This window comes from Ochotona princeps, chromosome 3, assembly GCF_030435755.1.
Source record: "Ochotona princeps isolate mOchPri1 chromosome 3, mOchPri1.hap1, whole genome shotgun sequence".
In the NCBI taxonomy this organism is placed as follows: domain Eukaryota; kingdom Metazoa; phylum Chordata; class Mammalia; order Lagomorpha; family Ochotonidae; genus Ochotona; species Ochotona princeps.
In genome coordinates, this window is record NC_080834.1 from 9627126 (window position 1) to 9644880 (window position 17755).

General features: G+C 47.7%; 1 long non-coding RNA gene across 1 annotated transcript in view; it reads left to right on the forward strand.

Moving 5' to 3' along the window:
- Positions 1–17755, forward strand: part of LOC131479880 (uncharacterized) — a 28524-nt gene that overhangs the window by 1367 nt on the left and 9402 nt on the right. The window lies entirely within an intron of this gene.

The window sequence follows — 17755 nt, forward strand, 5'->3', positions numbered from 1 at the left end:
ACCTATGAGGGAGACCTGGAGGAGGCTCCTGGCTTCAGACCAGCTCAGCTCTAGCTGTTGCAGTCGCATGGGGAGTGAGTCAGCAGACAGAAGATCTTCCTCTCTGTGTCTCCTCCTCTCTGTATATCTACCTTTCCAATAAAAATAAATAAATCTTTTTTAAAAAAATAGTGGATGATTCCAGAGACTTGCTGTTGCCCAGCCTTTCCAACAACAGCGTCGGTTTAAGTAATATCTGCCTGGCCCCAGCGTTATGGTACAGGCTTCCCGCATCAGAGCACCAACCGGAATCCCTCTTACTTTACCTCCTATTCAGCTTCCTACGAGTTTTGCTAGGAAAACAGAAACAGATGGCCCAAGTCCTTGGGGCTGCCCCGCTCACACTGGAGACCAGATGCCCCTTTCAGGGCCCAGTGTTGTGGTGTAACAGGTTAAGCTGTCGTCTCATACGGGTGCTGTCTTGAGATCCTGCTGCTCCACTTCAATCTAGGGCTTTGCCAATGCACCTGGGGAAGCAGCAAAAGACGATCCAGGTGCCCAGGACCCTGCAACCACATGGAGACCTGAAAAGCATTTGTTCCCCCCTCTCTGTAACTATCCTGGTTTTTTTTTTTTTAAGATTTTCTTGTTTGTTTTATTGGAAAGTCAGATATATAGAGAGGAGGAGAGAGAGAAAGATCCTCTGTCTGTTGATTTCCTCCCCAAGTGGCCCCAACGGACAGAGTAACACTGATCTGAAGCCAGAAGCCTCTTCCGGGTCTCCCACGCGGGTGCAGGGTCCCAAGTCTTTGAACCGTCCTCGACTGCTTTCCCATGCCACAAGCAGGGAGCTGGATGAGAAGTGGAACTGCCGGGATTAGAACCGGCGACCATATGGGATCCCGGCATGTGTGCAAGGTGAGGACTTTAGCCACTAGGCTGCCATGCCAGGCCCAGCAAACTTTCAAATAAGTAAAAAATAAACCTGGATTGGGGATGGGAACGGTGCTCAGTTCACCATACTCCAGAATCTATGTTAAAATACCATGCAAGGGGCCAGCATGCTGTGGGTCAAGCCACCACTTCTTCCAGTATTTGGGGTGCTGGTTGGAGTCCTGGCTACTCCATTTCCTATCTGGTTTCCCGCTAAGTCACCTGAAAGGATGGCCCAGCCCTGACTGTTCCAGCCATCCAGGGAGTTGAACCAGCAAATGAAAGCTGTCTGTCTCTCTCCTCACCTCTCTCTCATTCTGTCTTTCAAATAAATAAATCTTTAAAAAAAAGAAAAAGGAAAAAGGAAACCCACTATCCAAATTTTAAGTGTTGATAATGTAGAAGACAAGTCTGAAGTTTCTGGCACTATGTTCTACTCTGGGCAAAAAGTGGACCCTTCTTTAAGGGTCACCATTTATTCATTAACACATTGGAATGGTGCAATGATAGTCTGTTATTTGGCTGCCCTGTGTGGGCCGACTTCCTGCTATTCAAGTTCTCACAAACTTAGTCTCTTCCGTTTAAAATTTGCACCAGGCCACTGACCTGCCTTCACCAGGAAAAAGTACCAATGAAACCTAATTCCCCTTCCCCATCCCACCTCCAGGAAGGTGTACCTGTTTCTGCCTTTGCACTTTGGGGTAGCTAGCCCAACAGTTCTGTTGAAGAAGCCACGGGAGGAAAGAACACGACCTCAGAGCCCAGCTAAGTCTGGGTTGTGGCATTGTGAGCCAATAAAATGGATGTTGTTTTAGACCACTACATTCCAGAACGGTTTTACATGCAGAAGGTTCATTGTAATGGGTAAATGGGAAAGTACAAATAATATTTTCTCTAAAAGTTATTTATTTAGACATTTCTTTATTTATTCAAAAGACAGAGCACCGGTGAGAAAGGGAGAGCTTCTAGCTTCTGGTTCACTCTGCTAATGGCTCCAACAACTGGGTGTAGGCTAGGCCCAAGCCAAGAATCAAGAACTCCATCTGGGTCACCCCAAGGGTGACAGAGCCCCAAATAGTCCATCCACAGTAGCTAAAGCTGGTTCAGAGGAAGGATGCCAAAACTAGAACCGGCACTCTGATCTGGGGTGGACTGCTGGAAGCAGCAGCTTACACTCTACCACAACACTGGCTCCCCAAATAATATTGTTAACACCAAAGCTTACGGCATTCTAAAACACTCCACAAATAATGGCTGTTACCAAAGTCTCCTGGAAACCCAAAGAATCAATAACGCATGAGTATATCCCGTTTTTTCAGAGAGGGACACTGACCCAGTGATTTTTATACAAGTACATACAATGAAATCCTGGCGGGAGGGGAGGAGTGGGCTTCAGCCCAGGGATATCGGATGAGACAACACTCCTGTAGATATGGAGATTTTTTCCATTTGCAAATGCTTTCCACTGGAAGTTTACCCCAATCCTCCCCTAAACACGCTTCTATTGAAACTTCCCTTGACTCATTGCCTCACTCCTCCCTCTCTGTCACATCCAATCAGTGACAAGTGCTATGCTGCTGTCCCTGAAATCCTCCCAGCCGCTCCTATTCCCACAACAGAAGCTTATCTTAAAATGTTCCCAGTTGCCTGCTAACTAGTTTCTCTGCCTCCAGTCTCCTGTCACTTGTCTCCTATTGTCATGATGTCATTCTCTGGCTTAACTTGTTAACAGCTGCCAAGAACAAAGGTGAAGGTCATAGCTCTCAGCCTAACACGCAAGATCTCCCAACCAACTGCCATGCCCCCATAAAAATGTCTTCTAACCACTCCAGCTAAATCTTGACCCAGGTTTATTTGATCTGGCCTTTGACCATGATTTTATTTTGTGAATTCTGCTCAAAATGGCCCTCTAAGCTCAATTGTCAAATTTTCATTTTATTTCTCCCTTCTTTCTCTTAAATTCACATGGTTCTGGGCCCGGTGCAGTACCCTAGCGGCTAAAGTCCTCACCTTACACGCACAAAGATCCCATATGGGCACAGGTTCATATCCCAGCTGCTCCACTTCCCTTCCAGCTCCCTGCTTGTGGCCTGGGAAAGCAGCAGAGGATGGCTCAAATCCTTGGGACCCTGCACCTATGCGGGAGACCTGGAGGAGGCTCCTGGCTCCTGGCCTTAGATCAGCTCAGCTCTAGCTGTTGCAGTCGCATGGGGAGTGAATCAACAGACAGAAGATCTTCCTCTCTATCTTTCTTCTTCTCTGTATATCTGACTTTCAAAAAAATTAAATTTAAAAATGACAAATTCATTTCAAAAATTCTCCTGGTTCTTATCTTTTTCATTCCTTTGAGATACAATCAAACAGAACATTACCTTATGTTGTAGGTTAAGGTTAACCTCAGAATAACCGCCCTTTTATGCTAGCAAACCGCCAGTAAATGCAGGGCTTGGAAGCATTTTACATTTCTTTATGAGCTTGCTGCTGAGAGGCCTCAACCCCTTGGTGGCTCGCCCATTCCTCTCCATGTGCTCTTGACAGTTTGTGAGGTATTCCTCCACAATTCACTGCCATTTATTACTCAGTATACACTCAACCCCATAACAGGATTGCAAACTCTTAGTCTTAAAGGGATTTCATTAAAAAAAATATATTATGGGCCTGGCACCATGGCCTAGCGGCTAAAGTCCTCACCTTGAAAGCCCCGGGATCCCATATGGGCGCCGGTTCTAATCCCGGCCGCTCCACTTCCCATCCAGCTCCCTGCTTGTGGCCTGGGAAAGCAGTCGAGGACGGCCCAAAGCTTTGGGACCCTGCACCCACGTGGAAGACCTGGAAGAGGTTCCTGGTTCCCGGCTTCGGATTGGCACAGCACCAGCCATTGCGGCTCACTTGGGGAGTGAATCATCGGATGGAAGATCTTCCTCTGTCTCTCCTCCTCTCTGTATATCTGACTTTGTAATAAAAAATAAATAAACCTTTAAAAAATTTAAAAAATATATATTATGTTTATGTTTATTTGAAAGGTTACAGAGACAAATAGAGAAGTCTTCCACCAGGCCAAAGCTTGGAGCCAGGAGATTGTTCTGGGTCTCCCAAATGGGTCCAGGGGCCCAGGGGCCCAGGTGGTTGGGCCAGCCTCCGCTGCTTTTCCAGGCACACTAGCAGGAAGCTGAGTCAGAAGTGGAGCAGCTTAGACTCCAATCAACGCCCATGTGGGATGCCAGCACAGGTGAAGGCTTAACCAGCTACAGCTCAATGCAGTCTAAGGACTTCATTTTGGTTTTGTTCTTCCCATGCCTAAGAAGTTATTCTCCACACAGGTATGTTTAATACACATGGATGCGTAGCCCTGTGGCTCTTCTGTCATTTTTGCCTGAGGAAAGCTTCGGACCTTGTAGTCCTAGCTGGTAACTTGGTCTGAGTGGCTAACTGCAACCAACGTGGAGTGGCTGAGTTACTGGAAGACGAGGAGGCCCCATAAGCCCTTTGGGGCAGAACCTGTCTGGATTTGCAGAACCTGTGTGGAAAAAATTTCCAAGTCGGGTTGGGTCACCATCAGTAACCCAAAAGAAACAAAACAGACAAGGACCTTGAATTGGTAAAAACTTGAACAATGAAGAGTCCAGAAGACTGCTGACTAAAACTAGTCTTGGTTTCAACATGAGAGGAAGAACTAATTCCTTGACAAATGCAATATGACATTCGTATGTCCATCTGTTACCACACTCCAGGACTGTAGCATATGGCCAGGATCCAGATGCTTGTATCAGACTGAGTTGGTGCAGTCACCCATTTCTGCATGTTCTCTCCTAAAGCCTGCCTCGTTGCAGTCCTCCCTTCGGTGTTCTTGCTAAATGTATCACTGGCATGATGAAGAGGATGATGGTTGTGGGGTAACTTCTGCCTGATACTGTCTAATGCTTCAGCAATGCACTTGGGCCAGTGGATAAACGACTTGCTGAGATTTCGTCTAATCTTAACGTTGGTGCTATGTGCAACTTATTAATCCTTTAGTAGTTTCTCACTGTTTATTCTTCTAGAGGAGAGGATCTGGGGAAAATATTTTCAAATGGAAAAAATGGTATTTTCCTAGAATATGGGGACACTCTTTTTAAGATGCTTAACTAAATACAGTAATTTAGAAGTTAACTGTTGGGCCCGGCACCGTGGCCTAGTGGCTAAAGGCCTCACCTTGAAAGCCCCGGGATCCCATATGGGCGCCGGTTCTAATCCCAGCAGCTCCACTTCCCATCCAGCTCCCTGCTTGTGGCCTGGGAAAGCAGTCGAGGACGGCCCAATGCATTGGGACACTGCACCCACGTGGGAGACCTGGAAGAGGTTCCTGGTTCCCGGCATCGGATCGGCGCGCACCGGCCCGTTGCGGCTCACTTGGGGAGTGAATCATCGGACGGAAGATCTTCCTCTCTGTCTCTCCTCCTCTCTGTATATCTGGCTGTAATAAAATGAATAAATCTTTAAAAAAAAAAAAAAAGGAAGTTAACTGTCAACCTATACGACAGCCTTACCAAATGCCACATAACTGGTGGGTTTAATGTCCTCGGCAATTAAGAAGAGTATAGCTGAGTGTATTTAATAACTTAATTTGTCTGATTAATTTTTCGTAGCTCTCTGAGATGGTGTGTATGAAAACAATTTTGTTATATAACAAATATGTATAATTTCGATGACAAAACTCCACACACATCTGTGTCTATTATAATTGTTATTGTGTGCCAAAACATGGGAAAATTAGTGAAAAGTAAGATGCTAAAATGATACCTACAATTAAAATACTTATGTAAAAATAACCAGATAAGTGTTTCTCCTTGTGTAATCGGATCTGTGTGTCTGTGTAACGTGATAAACTGAGTCAGCGCTCTCAGAAGCCCAAGTCATATTATTAGTATCGTTTTGATATAATGAATTAGTAGTGATTGGGAGGAAGTTTCAAGATATTCTTTATCATCTTACAGCAGATGCCTGTTTTTTGAAAAGTCAACATGAGCAGGCCGGAGTAGTATTTCGGACAGAGCTTGGAAGTTTTTCACCTGATAGAACACTCATTCGTTGATGAGTTTAGCACATCCATGGTTGATGACGTCATCCACCTCCTCCCTTTACCCAAATAAGCCCTAGATCTGGTTACACCAGCTGTTCAAGCCACTGCTCTTCCTCTCTCCTCGTTTTCCTGTTGACAAGAGCAAAGCATATACGAATTCTACTATTATCTCTCCATCTCAGTCTTTCCAGACTCAAGTTGGGACATGTCTCATGCCTGGTCAAGAAACGTGGTTTGACGTTAAACAGAAACAAAGAGAACCTAAGAAGTCACAATGAGGTGGACAACAAAGGCCTGGTACTCAGATACTGCTGTACAAGGGAGCTGCCACCCACAGGCCCACGTTCAATTCACACAAGCTTAAAAATGCAACACTTAGGGACGTGGTGGCATTGCATACTAACCCTCCACCTCTAGTGCCAGAATTTCCTATAGACAACAGTTTCAAGTCCAGGCTGTTCTGCTTCTGATCCAGCTCCCTACTTGTGCCCTGGGAAAACAGCAGGGGATGGTCCAAGTATTTGGATCCTTGCACCAACATGGGGGACCCAAAAGAAGCTCCTGGTTCCTGGCTTCGGATCAATCTAGCTTTGGCTATTGTAACCATTTGAAAGGATCTCTCTCTCTCTCTTGCTCTTTCTCTATAACTGACTTTGAAGTAAAATAAATCTGTCTTAAAAGAAAATGACAACATTTTTTTCTCTTAGAACGTGTATGTCTAGGCAATCTTACACTATCAGTGTAGATTTATTCTCATACAATGTCTGCCACATACTATTCCTAGTTTGACCACGTAACTAGAGATCTCTCGGTCTCTTATAACCAATGAAAATTGTTTACAATTCAACTATCGTGATAGTAAAAAGAAAATGTATCTCTCTATTTAACTATATATATGGTTTACAAAATAATTTTACATGCACCATCATATATGAATCCAATAGTGACCCTGTGAGAATGGGCAGACAAACCTTATACCTCCTGTTCTACAGAAAAGAAAAAAAGCTTAGGAAAGTTGGACAGATAGAGTGGCACAACTAGTTTTTGTTTCTCTATATATTTGTTTATATGTTTATTTTAAAGTCAGAGTGCGACGGAGAGGGATAGAGAGACATCTTGCGTCCTCTGGCTTATTTCCCATTAACTACAGCAGCTGGGGCTGAGCTGGGCTGAGCCAGGAACTTCACCCTGGACTCCTCCATGCGCAGGCTCTCCCCTGCTGCAGCTCAGCGTGCTCATCAGCAGGAAGCTGGAGCTGGAAGCAGAGGCAAGATCGGAGCCCAGGTATTCTGGCATGGGTAACTAGCATCTTATTTTATCTTATTTTTTGCATTCATTTTATTTTTAAAGTTTAGTTACTCGTTTGAGAGAGTTACACACAGAGAGAGGGAGAGACAGAGAGAGATCTTTTATCTGCTAGTTCACTCCTCAAATGACCACACATTTGGGGCTGGGCCAGGCCAAAGCCAGCAGCCAGGAGTTTCTTCCAAGTCTCACACATGCATACAGGGGCCAAGGACTTGGGCCTCCTTCCTCTGATTGCCCAGGCACATTGGCACATTGGAGCAGCTGACGCTTCAGGATGTGGCTTAAACCCAGTGTTCCACAGCATTGGCCCTAGGACACTGGTATCTTAATCATTAACCAAATACCTCCCCCAAAGGCTATTTTTAATGTCATTTTTCCAGGGCCAATGTTGTGGTGAAGTGGGTTAAGCTGCAGTCTGCAATGCCAACATCTCATATGAGTGCCAATTTGAGACCTGGTCACTGCATATCCAGTCAAGCTCCCTGCTGGTGTGCCTGGGAATCCACAAATGATAGCCTGAGAACTTGAACTTCTGATACCCACATGAGACCCAGATGAAGTTCTAGGCCAGTGGCTTTGGCCTAGCCTAGTCCTGAAGGTTAGGGCTATTTGGTACTGAACCAGTGGAAGGAAGGTTTCTCTTTCTTCCTCTCTTTTCAAATAAATAAAATAAATATTTAACAAAAAGCAGTAATAATGTCATTTTTGCTGTACTGACTTATTGTGTCATTTCATAGACACTTTATGATCCAGCGGCTATTCAATATGCAGAGGGTCCTAACATTTAGATTGTGTTTTAGTTGTCTTCTTCTTTTCATTAAATAACACTAGTAAAGGTTCTTCCCCAGCTACAGGAAACTGCTGAGGTTCCCTGGTACCTAGGCAAATGTAACACTGCCAGAAGAAAAGCAGCCAGGAGCTGGCAGGCATTCTGGGCCTGGTTCATACCAAATTTGTGTGAACTGTGCCAGTATGCCAGCACAGTTGCTTTTTCTTTTATTTTTTGTAAAGCTAAGTGGGGAAGGTGGGGAACTCCAGGCAGTGACCTGGCCTCCTCAGTTGCTGATGCCTGTGCAGGAGATGGCATGTCCAGGTGCACACGGGGTCAGGACAGCCAGTTCATTTGGCCAGTAGGGGATATCACTGCCTCGTCAGAGGAGGAAAAGCAGAACAGGTTGGACAGTTCTCCCGGCCAAGCTTTGCAGCACGTGCCTGTGGATGCACTAAGCTGGACTGTGTTAACCAGTAAACCTTGGCAAGAATTTTTAAACCCTGGAGCAACAAATCCAACAACTTCTCAGAACTCTCAAAACCGCTCAAGTAACATTCGCCAAACGTCCTTCCCCACATCAGGGTCTCCCGGGCATCATCAAGTGACGCTTCCCCCATTCCCGCGTGTTGATGTAGTTTAGCAGCAAGGAACAGCCCCCTGCTCTACTGCAGGGAGAAAACAAGCTGAAACACTTGCCCCAGCCACCTGCCTGCATGGCTGAGTCTCCAGGCTCTAATCAGAGGCCCACCTGCTGTGCATCCCTCTCGACTACCTGAACAATACATTTTTTAAAATAAACAGTTTTAATAAGAGTTTTTAAAAAGTATTAGAGGTTCTCAAAATGCAACCAAATCCTGACTTATGTGATGTGAGTCATCGCGTTTAATTAACATGGAATAGGCAGTCTAATTTTTTTTTAAAGATTTTATTCATTTTTTATTACAGCCAGATATACACAGAGGAGGAGAGACAGAGAGGAAGATCTTCCGTCCGATGTTTCACTCCCCAAGTGAGCCGCAACGGGCCGATGCGCGCCGATCCGAAGCCGGGAACCTGGAACCTCTTCCTGGTCTCCCACGCGGGTGCAGGGTCCCAATGCATTGGGCCGTCCTCAACTGCTTTCCCAGGCCACAAGCAGGGAGCTGGATGGGAAGTAGAGCTGCCGGGATTAGAACCGGCGCCCATATGGGATCCCGGGGCTTTCAAGGTGAGGACTTTAGCCGCTAGGCCACGCCACCGGGCCCACTTCTTTTTTTTTTTTTAAAGATTTATTTATTTTTATTACAAAGTCAGATATACAGAGACAAGGAGAGACAGAGAGGAAGATTTTCCATCAGCTGATTCACTCCCCAGGTGGCCGCAATAGCCAGAGCTGAGCCGAAGTCAGGAACCAGGAGCTTCTTCCGGGTCTCCTACATGGGTCCAGGGTCCCAAAGCCTTGGGCTGTCCTCATGAGGCTGCCGGGATTGGATCTTGGCGTGTACAAGGTGAGAACTTTAGCCACTAGGCTGCCACTCCGGGCCCTCTATTTTTATTTTTAATGTTTTATTCCTAAAGTAGTTTCGTGTATTCTATTTGGAACTCAAAATGTGTTATGCTATAGAAAAAACTCAAAATGTTTAAGATAGGCTGGGCACCCCAGCCACACGGCGAGGTGTGGATCAGTGTTCTTGGGAGTCCCAGCTTCCACTCTGAGCAATGCCTTCATACTTGGAAGTATCCCATGATTGGCATCAGCAGTCAGGTTCGGCATGTGGTTTGTCACCTCTCCCCGAGCCTCAGGCAGAGCATCAGACACCCAGGTATCGATACGCATGTTCCTGGACTCTTGCGTATCACACGTTGTCCTCTGCTGCCTCAAGCCAGCTCCAGCTCCCCGCGGGACTTCCTGCTTCGCCTTCAGAATGAAGAGTGCGGTGAATTTCACAGGTGTAGCAGCAAAGGGTGTCAGCTCACTGCTGTCCTTGTGCCTGGGGTGAGCTGCAAGGAGAAACCATGCAGCTCCCACACACGAAACGGTGCCATGAGCTTTTGGTCCATTTGTCGGATGCAGTGCTTCGACTTCCCATGAACTTCTCCTGAGAGGAAATTTAAAAGAAATGATATAAAAAGACAGTAATAACCCCTGTGACTGTAGTCGGTCTCGGGGCCATAGCTCACTATCTTCCTCTTTCCCTAGCCACTCAGTTCTCCACAGCAGATGCCGGTCCCCTCTGCAGGCTCAGTGATGGCTGACCTGGTGATGCAACTTCAACCTCCAGTCCTGGAATGTTAAGCCCTTCTTAGATGAAGCTGCTGCCTAGCTCCATCCACAGTTATAACTGGGTGAGGGTATTCCCACAAGTGCCCACGGGTATTACCTGGTTATGCACATTCCTTCCTGCCCGCCTTGGGTAATAGCAGCCTTAACTCCTCCCGCGGCTCAAGGTCATTGACTCGACCAGCATGATGATGGTAACTTGTACCTTTTAACAAGGAAGAATGAAGTCCTTTTTTTTTTTTTTTAAGATTTTTTTTTTTTTAATTGGAAAGGCAGTTACAGAGAGAGAGGGAAAGAAGGAGAGAGATTTTCCATCTGCTAGTTCACTCCTCAAGTCACTGCAATGGCCAGAGCTGGGCTGGTCCTGAAGTAGGGGGCAGCAGATTCTTCTGGGTATCCCACATGGGTATAGAGGCTCTAGGACTTTGGCCATTCCCTGCTGTTTTCCCAGGCAACTAGAGGGGAGTTGGATCAGAAGTGGAGCAGCTGGGACTCGAACTATGTCCCACCATATGGGATGCTGGTTGGTTTCAAAAGTTCTTTATTTAACATTGATTTAAATACTTTCTCGGGTGGGTAGTCCATCTCTTCGATCTGCCCCAAGGGTAGGTTTATTGAAGTGTCACAAGTGAACACTTCATAGTTTCACGCCACGGAAGTCATAGATTCTGGGATCAGCCTTGTGGCATAGTGGGCTAAGCTGCCCACTTCTAATGTCAGCATCTATGTGCATTTCAGTTTGAGGCTAAAGTGCCTAGGTGGTCTCTGTTACATTAGAGTTCATAGATACCCTTGCTATAATGCCTTGTAAGAATATATCCCCTCTGGTTTCAGGACTTCTAACCCTGTAGAGCTCAAAGGTGTGAGGAGGGAGAGCGCCAGCTTCTCCAACGGATGACTGGGAATAACGATAGGTCAGAACACCTTGCTTCCAAACCTTGATCTTTGGATCCATCATTCTTTCTGTTAATAACTCGTCATACACCGGCCTCTGTGCACACTGAAGAACACTACCTCATCCCAACAGAATGCTCCCTAGCAGCTAGTGCTCCAGGTAGGCCTTCTCGTAGTAGTTCATTCTACTAGTGTAGTTTGTAATACAGTCAGAGAATCTGAAAGTCATGGGGTCACTCATACATCTGTTTTGCCACAAACTAGTTCCCTTGGATGTTGTATTGTGTGGAATCTCATGCCAAAACATCAGGCATTCTGTAAGTTTCCAGATAAAGGTGCTGACTGAGATTTTGAGAGCAAGGATTCTTGGAACAGGTGTCTATTCTTGTGTGGGCAAAGTAAATGCAAGGAGCCCTGTATTACAGTGAACCAAGTGGCCAATTGGACTCCTCTTGGAATTGATGTCATTTCAGAGGCCCAAATTCTATTGTTGGCACATTGTGCATTCCGAAGCAGCAATAACTTTTTCATAATAAATTTATTTTTGATGATGTTTACATAGTTGAGAAAGATGTATAGCCATGTGGACCACTGACTAGGGTGGGGAGGGTGAGGTGTGGGAGAAAGTAGATGAGACAATTGCTTCCAATTTTTTTCTCTTCCCATATCTGGAGGTTAGGGGAAGACAAGGGGAGAGGGCTGCTCCCAGCAGCCTAACCACATCAGTACCTGGGCATGGGGCACGGCCACCTGATGGCATCCCAGCATCCCCAATGTGGAGCATGTTCCAAGGGTACTGTTTAAGTGGTTTTTGATATTTCTGAGATATTGTTGCTTTAGCTGCTCCAAGATTGAGGAAATTCTTCCAATGTCCATTGGCTGACATAGTCCACCATAGAGTCTTGATTTGCCCAGACAGGACAGCTAGGAGAGCTGTCCAATTTGTTCTGCCCTCTATGACACCAGATGTCCTCGGCCTCAACAGTCTTCACATTCCTCATGTGCATCTGGGCATACCTTCCACTACACAGGCTTCAGCAACTGCAGGGACCCAGTTCTGACACATGCACTCCACAATCAGACCACAGATCCTGTGGTTTTCTCCATGGTGGGAGTTTTGCATCCAACGGTTCAGTTGAGGGAGTCCCCAAAACAATCTTGCCAGAGGTGACCCCAGACCTGACTTGTGTGTGCCAGGCAACAGGTTCTGGTTCACTCTTTCACCCACATCAGCTTACATACACACTGGTGGTTGCAGACATCCAGTAAGTTCTGTCCCCAGCACCACCCCATATGCAAACCAACGGATGCTGTGGCCCAGCCCAAACCTGCCCACCACACACCCAGCCCTCATGCACATGAGTGGGAACAGCAGCCTAGGTGGATAAACCCCCAATTACTCCTAGCAGGCCCATCCCCACAGTTCGTATACATGAAAGTATGTGTAGCAGACTGTTCCAGTCTGTTCTGTATCCCATTCAGCTTTCGTATACATCAATAGCTGCTGTATCCTAGCTCAGCCTGACTGACCCCACTATCCAGTCCACACTTATGCCAGCAGTGCTGCCGCCTGTCTAGCCAGGCACGCCCCCAGCCCTGGTTCTCATGCTCACTGGTGGAAGTTGCAGCCCATCAAGGGCTGTCCACATTTTCCCTACTAGGCAAACTCTCAGCTCCAGATCTTGTACTTTTCAGATGGTTCTTCAGTCTAGCTTGATAGGCCTGTCCCCAGTCCCAGCACTTGCCACCTGATCCTGCAGCAAAGCCTGACCAGCCTGAACTTACTCTGGCTTATGCGTGCACCAGTGGATATGGTCACTTAGCCCAGCCTGGCTCTTCCCTAACCAAGCTTGCATGTAAAGTCAGCAGGTTTTGTAACCCTGCCCAGCCTGGTCTGCTCCCAGTCCTAGCTCTCAAGCTCACCAGCAGGAGCAGTGGTCAAGCAGGGGGACTCCTGCAATCTGCCTCCCAGGCTTGCCTCCACATTGAGTATTAGAGTTTTAGGTGTGCTGGTGGCTGCTGCAGCCAAGTCTGGCATGGCCTGCCTCACCTCAGCATTTATTGGTAGGTGCTGCAGCCTCACCCAGCCTGGGCTGCCTGCAGTTCCAGCTCATGCTGGCAGGTACTGCCACCTGGCCCAACCTGGACAGCCCCCAGTACTATTTCTAATGTGAACTGGCAGGCATTGTGGCCCAACCCAGCTTGCCCCACACCCCATCCTGGTTCTCAGATCTGCTAATGGATGCTGTGAACTGGTCTAGCCCAGCCCGGTCTACCCCCAGACCTGAACCATGCATATGCCAGTGGGTTGTAACCTGGCTTGCCCTGGACTGCTTCCAGCCTTGGTTCTTGTGCTCACAGACAAGAATGCATCCCAACAGAGGAGTTCCCCAAGCTCCTCTATCAGGTCACCTCCCAGTTGCAGATCTCGCGCACACTGATGGGTTTTTGGCCCAGCCTGACTGGTCCAGCTCCTGTCCTGGAAGGTACAGCAGCCTTGTCCAACTGACCCACATCCATTCTGCCTCTTACCACTGGATGATACAGCCGTCAGCCACAGATCTTGTGTGTGCTGGTGGTAACAGCAGTAGCTTAATAAGCTTTAAGAAATGCAAGTTCACACTGTAGGGTTCATGCATAGTGTCTGTTTGGGTCACTTCTATATTTTTTCATAGTAGTTGAGAGCAAAGATTGACCAAGTCTATTTTATCTACATTTGCAAAAATGTTCATGCTTTATGCCCTCTCCCATCCTTCCATCTACCCACATGCATTTGCCTCTGGTTTCATTGTCTCTAGTCTTCTAGTCATTTAAATGGCTGCCTGCCCAACCTGAGCAGTTACTTCTGCCTCTTCACAAAATAAAAATATCAGTTACAATGTTGGCACATTTATTGGTGCCCCCCTCACCCAGCAGACTGAACCATAAGCCAAGTTTCCAGAGTTTCTGTCTCCTTCAGCTGCTTAGGACCCTGCATGGAGTGAATGGGACTAGGGTACCCACTGTGGGTGACATTGGGTTCTGGGATAGCAGCTCATGCAGCTTACTGGTGGCCATGGATCCTGCGGAAAAGATAGACCATTCCCTGGAATGCTTTGTAGGTTATCCAATTGTGTGATGTGGTGGAGCCAATAGGATTCAACTGATAACAGGCTATTCTAAACACATGACCGCTTGTTAGCACATGGTCAATTCCTCCATTTGTGTCAGAACCTGTTAACATACCAGGAGTTATTTGTCGAGAGTTGTAGAACTCCATGCTGTAGATGGCATGACGTTGTCTTAGAGATCGTAGGGTCACTGAGGTTTCCTGGAAATCCTATGGTTTCCCATCTCCAACATTATGGACTCTGTCAGCCCATATGGTCATATCAGTGTTGCTTGCACCTTGGTATGTCCTTGCTGTGGAGCCCTTTCTTTCTGTCTGCCCCCACTCAATGATATGTCTTCAATGCCACAGTGTGTTTGGGCTCTAATACCATCCCTAGGTATGGGAGACAGTGTCTCTAGTACCCAAAGAAGCCCATCAGGTATTGTGTTCCCTTCTTTGTAGTGGGAGATGCAAGATACAGCACTCTGTTTTACAGAAGCCTTATGCATTTCACTAAAGCATCAGATTCCTGAATCTTCTTAGGGTTTATCTCTCACACTTAGCAATGTTTGTTTTTGATGGAGGCTTTCAACATGCTAGCCCCATCTGCTTCCTCCTGCCCCCTTTGCACAATGCCATGGATGTAATGGGTCAGTGTGGTGTTCTACGAGATGGTCTAGAGCTACATCTAAACTACACGTAACAACACAAGGAGAGTTGTCTTATCCCCGAAGCAAAATTACAGATAAATATGGTTCAGTCACATAATATAAACTGCTTCTAATCCTGTTTTCCACCTGGAATGAAATCTCCACCAAACCCTCACTCTCACCTCTAGGAAGCACAATTGATCTACTATTTTAATGGGAGTGAGTAGGTCGGTAGGGGGCCATTTCAGAGGCTTCCACCTGGCTTTCGCCACTCTTGATGGCTCTTCCTCTACAGGGGACTGGTCTAGCTGCCAAATGTGACTGGCTTCTCCCTGTGTCCTGGGATGCCTCATCCTACAGTGGCAGTGTTCCAAGAGATATTTCCTGAGACAGAACCAGACAGATGCTTTAGCCTTTGAAGGGACCTCAGCACCATTTCCACCGTGTCCTGTCAACAGAAAGGCCACAGGGATCTATCCAGGTTCAAGTTGAGGGAATATAGATTCTGCCTCTTGATTAAGGAGGGGAAGGCCACCAGGTAAATGAAGCATGTGGGAAGAGAAGTGCTGTTATGGTCACTTGTGTAAAATTCAATAATGTTGAAGGGTGGCTAATTAATAACCAGGGAGCTGCACAGAAATGCTGCGATACAAGCAAGCCAGTGTCCGGTTGGAACACAGACATTCCTTGCTGGGCTCTCAGTCAGCGACTCTGACTGTAAGAAGTTGGGAATACCCATCCACATGATGCAGACAAAAGTGTATGCACAGCAAAGGAGAAAACCTCTTATTATAGAGGTTCTTTTTAGAGAACATCTGGGATCCAGTGTGCATGGGCACAGCTCACAACCTAGCAGGGCAACAGAGACCATCACATGCTAGAGCAATTATTTGCAAAACCTCAGGGAATCATGTCACTCCAGGGGGTGACGTTGCTGGCTCTCTGAAGTCACTTTTCCATGTCACCTTGTAGAGGCACTCTAGGTATGTCCTGACTACCTGTTGCAGCTAGAGCCTGCCCAGCCCCACTTCTGTGCAACAGGATATAGAACAGGGCAAGAGCTGCAATCCGCAGGGGAGCATCCTTGTTCCTGCCAGCTTTGGAAGAAAGGACCTTCTTTAACTAAGCACCATCTCCCCTCCCCAGAAACACAAAAGAGAAAATGAACATGGGTGGGGGCAGGGCCCCATCCCCACAGCTTCCTTGGCTGGAGCCCAAGGGCCCTCCCCTCTCCAGGCGGCTCCACCCTCCTCTCTCAGCACAGGTGGCTTGGCAAGGCCAGGTGGGCAACACTGCTGGGTGTCTTACTGACCCAAACACAGACAAGCCCTGGGAATGTGCCACACTTGTGGCATCTGAAGAACCCAGGCCTCAGATGAGTGTGAGTGTGCCAGGCACACAGCAGCGTGCACTTCCTGCCTAGCCCCCCCCCCCTTGCAGCTGTTTGAGGCCACACCTGGTGGATCCCACATCTGGTGAGGTCCATGGCGCTCGGGTGGGGTTTAGGGGGAGGAGGGCTGTTCCCCACTGAGGAGTCACAGGGACATTGGACACTCACACAGACACCGCAGCTACAACACATGTCACTATAGACTGGCATCTCCCTGCTACACCAGAGACGCAGGGTCTGTACCTGCTGGACACGTGCAGCTGTGTGTACTTTGTCTCCCTCCCTCTTCTCTCCTCCACCCCAACCTCTGGGAACCATCACTCTTTCCTCTATGTCTATGAGGACAACCTTTCTGGAATCCCCACAGCAGTAAGATCATAAAGCATTTGTCTTTCCACATCGAGTCACCTGCCAGTCAACTCCATCGGATCTTGCCAAGATGCACAGTAGCCCAATCTGTGCATGCTGTTAGGACTTTTATTTATGAAAAGTGTCCCTTGGAGCTCCTCTTGACTAGCCCAAGTTAGGCTACAGGGCTGGTCTCTGGACTAGCACGATGCAGCATGCAAGTCAGAACAACCCGCGGGTTCCCCTGTCCAGCGCCCCCACTTCTGGCCCTGGCTCCCTTCTTGGACAGTGGTTAGGGCTTCGGTCTCACTTACTGGGACTGCCCTGGCTCCTGGTGCTGGGAGCAGAGCAAGGAGGACACAGGCAATGGCTTAGGCTTCCAACGGGGAGTCTGGCTCCTCTTCTCCTGCGACTGGCCGGATAAGGGAGACTCAGGTGTTGGGGCTTCATCCGAGGACCTGGGCTCTGGCTCCTGGCGGCCCTGAGGCAGCTCTCTGTACCTCCCTCCTTCGAGTCGGCCAATACAGGTGCACTCCCCAGAACAATGAGGCTGTGCCAGGAGGCTGTTGTGGCCCGAGACACTCTTTGCCCAGCTATGCAGCTGCTCGGGCTCTGAGAGGCAGGCTGCAGGGACACAGGGCTGTGGCAGCAAGAGCCTGATGGTGGCACTGCTCCAGAGCCTGGCAGCAGGTACTCAGGGGCCACACAAGGGTGACCCTGTACTCCTTGACTGTTTCTTGGCGGGAGTTAAACCACCAGTGCGTCCTCACCTCCTCTGCCATGGGCCTCTCCCAAGCACCCACCGTTAGCAGTCAGTCCAGGAGATCCTTCAGGATCGATTCACAGGACGTGGCAGCACGTGACAACCATGCAGAACACGGTCCCGCAACTCCTCCAGGATCCTCCCGTAGGCAGACACGTGCTTTGAGTAGTAGGCAGAAAGTGAGGCATTTCCAGATGTCTTAGATGTTTTTGTCTACTACAATAAAATGCTTTGACCTGGATCACTCCTGTCTGTATATCTGACTTTGCAATAAAAATAATAAATAAATCTTAAAAAAAAGAAGAAGA